Genomic DNA, 6,572 nt, shown 5'->3' on the forward strand with positions numbered 1-6,572 from the left:
TTGAACCGTGGTCCCCGTGCTTTGCTAAGCTTGTTCTAAGTAGGTGCTTTAGACCACTGAGCCATCTCACCAGCCCAAAAAAATGTCTTTTTTTTAACATTTATCTATTTATTTATTTGGTACATGGTCTCACTATGCAGCTCAGACTCATAGCGATCCTCCTGTCTCAGCTCCTCAGCGCTGGGATTACAGGTGTGTGCCACCATGCCCCGTTTCAGGGTTGGCACAGCATGCAGCTCCTTGCACTTGTGAGGCAGGCACTTAAGACTGCTAACCTATGTCCGTAGCCCTAAAAATATTTCAATATTTCCTCATTTGTAATATTTGTGCTCATACACTGACTCCTGAGGATTATCTTTTGAACATAAGTTACCTTATAATCCTTAAGGAATTTTTGTGCTCTTGTTCAATTTGCTGTTCATCCAAACTTCTTCCTGAATTGTGGACAGAAAATTATAAAAAGTCACCATATCACTGTGTAAGATATAATAGATTCCAGTTAGACTCATGCTACAACGTAAGCCTGAGATAGTCTTCAAAATTCTTTTGCATTTTATTTAATTCAACTACATCAGTGAGCAAGAACTAATGCTCTCTAGTTGTATCAATGAGAAAAAGCTGTCATCCTTACCTACAGCACTCACAATCCTAAATGTTTCCCACATCACGTCTCTGTAGAGCTTCCTTTGGGCTGGCTTCAGCAGAGCCCACTCCTCCTTGGTGAAGTAAACAGCTACATCTTCCATGGTCACTGCCTCCTAAATAATCACACATAGTTTTCTTGAAAGAAAGTTGTACCTGGGTTGGTGAGATGGCTCTGTGGTCTAAAGCACCTACTTAGAACAAGCTTAGCAAAGCACAGGGACTGCAGTTCAATCCCCCAGCACCACATGCCAGCCAGCCCGGCCCCCTGGTGGGCTGAGCTGGCCACACACACACACACACACACACACAAATAAATACAAATAAAATTCATTAAATAAAAAATAAAGTTGTACCTAATGGCCTAAGATACCTCACCTTCTCTTTTAAAAATCAAACATTATGGGGGGGCTTGCCCCTTAGCTCAGTTCTTTAAGTGGCTGCTTCAACAAAGCAGTCAGGCTCAGGTTGCTGTGGTTCGATCCTCACAACTCAAGCCAGCCAAACCTGCCCTGAAGGCATTCAGAGCAAAAAAACCCAAAAAACCAAAACCAAAACCAAACCACACTAAAAATCAAACATTATAGCCAGGCATGGTGGCGCACACCTGTAATCCCAGCACTTGGGAGGCTGAGGCGGAAGGATCATTGCAAGTACAAGACTAGCCTGGGCTACAAAGACGGCTCAAGGCCAGCCTGAACTGCTAGTGAGAGTCTGTCTCAAAAAGACAAAATATAAAATAAAATAAAATAAAAAGCTGAACTGAGGTTGATTCCTTCAAATACTAACTCCATGTACTGGTCACCAAACCCATGTATATGCACATACTTTCATAAATTCTGATGCTAAGTGACAACTCATTGCTAAATCAAAAGCACAATAACAGCACTGGTTGCCCCTCAGGGTCACCCAAACTGTATTTGTGCACTATCTTTAAAGAGATCTCTTAAAGTGAGCCTTGAAAAAAATCATTACCCATAAAACACAGGAGCAAACAGATATCTAAGGAATGATTTTCATAGACCAGATTTTATATCTCTTCAAATTTGATTATTTGTAAAATTGAGCCCTTTTTTCTACATAGGAAACATTTTTTTCTTTTTTTTTTGCGGAACCGGGGATTGAACTCAGGCCCTTGTGCTTTCCAGGGAAGCGCTTATTCCACTGAGCCATCTCCCTGGCCCCCATAGGAAATGTTTTGAAAGATGAATCATATTCAATAAAAAAGTAAACATTTAATTAACTTTATGAATAATTAAAATGTTAATGAAAACAGTTTTATTGGTACATGTATATGGATAATGAAAATAGTTGAATGCTGAGAAACAGTGGGATGATGGAAAATAACAAGGAGTATTCTCTTTGCTATGATCACACTGCAATCAGAATTAAGACATCTGTGGATGGTGTAAGGGAGGGTAAGAAGAGGAACAATATGCATGCAATTTATTTAAAATGATGGTAACCCAAGTTACAGGAGGGGGACCAAGTACTGTGTATCATGGACCTCTTCTTTATGAAGCGAAGTGTATAAAAGTTGTTACAAAAGACAAACAAGTAAAATGGTTCAGAAGTAAATTATACAGTGGCTGAAATAAAAATTGGGATGAATGGGTTGTAGAAAGTACTCAAGGACATGGACACCAATGTGCAGAAACAGCAAGGACTTCAATAAGCCAATCAGGAACAATGTACAGAGGGAAAGATCAGAGGGGCTGATGGGGGAAAAGAGACATCTGGTGAGCAACAGAAAAGCGTTGATGTGAAAATAAAATGAATGAACAAAAATCCCCTGGTAATGGGGATGGTGGCGGTACAAAGACACCAGTGAGACAACTCAGTCTGCTTGAAGAATAAGGCCTAAGATGATCTTAGTGCTGAAAATGAAGAAACATGAACATGGTTGAAGTTAAAATAAAGATGCCTGAAGAGCTCAATCCATTTGTTGATAAATAAAACTTAGTGAACAGAAACAGTCCTTTCATCTTCCTACCAAGAGGAAATGTGTGGGGCTGGAGAGATGGCTCAGTGGTCTAAAGCACCTACTTGGAACAAGCTTGGCAAAGCACAGGGACCACGGTTCAATCCCCCAGCACCACATGCCAGCCAGCCCCGCCCCGTGGTGGGCTGAGCTGGCCACACACACACACACACACACACACACACACACAAAACAAATGTAAAATAAATCGAAAAGGAATGTGGATTAAATTATGGAGGACTAGGCAAATGATAGGAAATTTCTTGGAAACAGAAACAAGGAGTATGCTGTTAATGAGGTTGTATCAGGAATCAAAGAGTACTTTAGTGTGATACTGGGCACACTTAGCTGCGTAAATATTTGCAAGCCTACAGTCTACTGGGATCCTTATGAGTCACACTGATGTGCCATGTACCAGGTATGGAGCACCACACCTACTGAGATTATTGGTTTGGTTTATTTGATTTTCAACAGAGAAACTATTAAGGATTACATCTCCTATTGTTTCTTTCTTTTTTCTGGTACTGGGGATTGAACTCAGGTCCCTGCACTTGCCAGGCAGGAGCTTATTCTACTGAGCTATCTCCTGGTCCCTTATTTTGTTTTTTCTTTTTTTTTCCCCGTATTTTTTTTTACATTTATTTATTTATTTTTATTGTTATTTTTTTTAATTTTTATTTATTTATTTGTGTGTGTGTGTGTGTGTGTGTGTGTGTGCACGCGCGTGGCCAGCTCAGCCCACCAGGGGGCGGGGCTGGCTGGCATGTGGTGCTGGGGGATTGAACTGTGGTCCCTGTGCCTTGACTAAGCTTGTTCTAAGTAGGTGCTTTAGACCACTGAGCCATCTCACCAGCCCCATATTTTTTTTTTTTTAATGTCAAAGTTGATACAAGTATACTCAATGATGGACAACTGAGAGATACAATATTCACTGCTTTATTGCCAGGATGAGAACATTGCTTTTGAAAGCTGGTGGACAGGACTGGTGAGATAGCTCAGCAGTCTAAAGCGCCTGCTTAGGCAAGCTTCGGCAACCACAGAGTAACCATGGTTGGATCCCTGGCACCTCATGCCCCACCACTCTCTCCCTCAGGGCAGGCTGAGTCAGCCACAAAAAAATCTAGTTCATTGACTCTGTGCACTTTTATAATGTGGGGAGAGAGTTCAGTGCAATAAGGACTTGCCTGGCAAGCACAAGGACCTGAGTTCAACCCCCGGTTCCATCAAAAAAAAAGAAAAAAAAGAAAAAAAAGATATAATACTCATTAATGCTTATGTTACACAATGTTCTGCTTCCTACTGCCAAAGGCACTACTCAGTGCATATAACAGAACACACACATTCACTTGGGCCCTTTTTAAAAAAAAGGTGCTAAAAGAGCCCACTCTTTGAAAGTCATCTGTATTGTTCCTTAGGCATATTATATTTGCTCATATTATTGAAGACAGGTGAATTGGTTCACGGTTTTCATATATATATGCCTAATGCACATTTTAACAGGATAGACAGCAGGAATTATGAAGATACAGTCTTCTGATAAAGTAAATCTTTTAAGCACAGTTTTTTCTATCTTCTATATTTTTTTCTTTATATTTTAGGACAGGTGTACATGGTGTTCAGGGTCTCATAATGATTCTCCTATGAGAATCACTGTTGTTTTTAGTTTATTTATTTATTTATTTATTTATTTATTTATTGCAGATCTGGGGATTGAACTCAGGCCCTTGAACTTGCCAGGCAAACACTTATTCTACTGAGCCATCTCCCCGGCCCCACCTTAGGCATATTATCTCTGCTCATATTACTGAAGACAGGCAAATTAGTTCACAGTTTTCATATATATGTCTAATGCTTTAACAGGCTAGACAGAACAAACACTAACGTTCCTTCTGAGCACAAATCTTGCTGAACGCAAATGAAACACACTGTGATTTTTTTTCCAGGGATTTATAACTCCAACTCATTAAAAATCAATATTCTATTTGTAGTCCTCTGAAGATTGCTTTCCTTTCCTGAGATACACTCACCATTTTTACTAATCATACATTTGACATGAAATGTGAAATTCGAGTATTTTCATGTATGTTATGCCAGATATCATCTTGCTTACTAGATATTGAACGTTTTTAGTCTTATTATGCTATGACTTTTTTTTTTTTTTTTTTTGCGGAACTGGGGCTTGAACTCAGGCCCTTGCCAAGGAAGCGCTTATTCTACTGAGCCATCTCCCTGGCCCCATATGCTATGACTTTTTAACAAATCAAAAGTGATTTGCATGGGCTGGGGAGACAGCTCGGCAAGCACAAGGACTGGGGTTCAATCCCTGATACTGCATGCTGTGCCAGCCCTGTGCTGAGCTAGCCTCCAAAGATGGATGTGGTGGTGCACGCCTGTATTCCCAGCACTGGGGAAGCTGAGACCGGAAAATCATGAGAGTCAGAGCCTGCCTGGCAAGTGCAAGGGCCTGAGTTCAATCCCCAGTTCCGGGGGAAAAAAAAAATATATATATATATATATGCCTAAAGAACAATACAGATGATTTGGAAAGAGTGGGCTCTTTTAGCACCTTTTAAAAAAAGGACACAGGGGCTGGTGAGATGGCTCAGTGGTCTAAGGCACCTACTTAGAACAAGCTTAGCAAAAACACATGGACTGTGGTTCAATCCCCTAGCACCACATGCCAGCCAGCCCCGCCCCCTGGTGGGCTGAGCTGGCCACACACAAAATAAATAAATAAATTAAATAAATAATTAAAAAAAAAAGGACACAAGTGAATGTGTGTGTTCCATTCAGTGAGATATAGTTAAGTATTTGGAAATCTGTTCTGTATACACAGCTATTCTGTGTCATAGGTTATATACTGAAATGGGAAAGAGAAAAATTAATGCCCCCCCCCAAAAGAAAAACTAATGCCTTAGGAATTTATAATGTGAAAACATTCCAGTAAAGAAGTGTTCCTCCTTAAAAAGAAAAAAAAAAAAAAGTCAAAAAGGGGCTGCAGAGATGGCTCAGTGGAATAGGCGCTTCCCTGGCAAGTGCAAGGGCCTGAGTTCAATCCCCCGTTCCGCAAAAAAAAAAAAAAAAAAAAAAAGAAGTGTTCCTCAAAAGAAAATCAAATAGGCATCAGAATTAGAAATAGATGAAATCTATGACAGTCATGAAAAATAAAACAAGAAAATATTTACTGTGCTCATAATATGTAGATTTTGTATAGATTGATGAACACCAACCTAACAAGTAGCAATACATCTGACCAAAGAGAAACACTCTTTAATATTTAGTACAAAATGAGATATAAATATAATCTGAGGAAATCACCAAAGAAAACTGCAGTATGGAATAACTCAATAAGTAGCTTATAAAGAGGAAAAGCAATGGATATGCTCCACACGGATCTCATTTACTTTGGAACTTGGAAAATTCTCCAGATCAGTGAATTTTTTCCAACAATGACAGACAACACTGTGCTACTATTCCTGGAAATATGTAAAATCACCAACCGTGGAACAATGCAAGGGATGAGAAAGCAACTACTTTGGCCTTGATTCTCAGATCAGCACTTTGGAGAAGACAAGAAAACAATCAAACGAGAAAACCTCAGAACATGTTTCTCAGTGCAATTTCTATAATACTTCCTGCCCAGTTCAGTCTGGTTTTCAGTATGGGTTTACCAGACAGCCCTCTCAAGAAAGTGTCCTTTGCAGGGAATCTTTCTCTTCCCTTAACACATTCTCAACCCCTTCATCTTTCTCAACATTGTAAACTCAATGCAAATGCTCAATTCCACTGTCCAACTGTAAAACAAGGTTTATTTAGCTTAAAGATAAATAAGGCAGGTAGAGAGCCTGAGGTAGAGTTGGGAAATCAGTGACTTTGTTAAGAATTTAAATGAGGGGGGGGCTGGTGAGATGGCTCAGTGGTCTAAAGCACCTACTTAGAACAAGCTTAG

At 39.9% G+C, this 6,572-nt stretch overlaps 1 long non-coding RNA gene across 1 annotated transcript in view; it reads right to left on the reverse strand.

The window, feature by feature from the left end:
- Nucleotides 1–779, reverse strand: part of LOC111814009 — a 3,047-nt gene extending 2,268 nt beyond the window's left edge. The window contains exons 1-2 of the long non-coding RNA XR_002819100.1: nucleotides 632–779; nucleotides 374–434 (exon numbers count right to left, since the gene is read on the reverse strand). This is a non-coding gene — a long non-coding RNA (uncharacterized LOC111814009). The remainder of the gene's footprint in view (nucleotides 1–373; nucleotides 435–631) is intronic.
- Between the last annotated feature and the right edge of the window lie 5,793 nt (nucleotides 780–6,572).

This window comes from Octodon degus, unplaced genomic scaffold (assembly GCF_000260255.1).
Source record: "Octodon degus isolate 3935 unplaced genomic scaffold, OctDeg1.0 scaffold00255, whole genome shotgun sequence".
Classification (NCBI taxonomy): Eukaryota; Metazoa; Chordata; class Mammalia; order Rodentia; family Octodontidae; genus Octodon; species Octodon degus.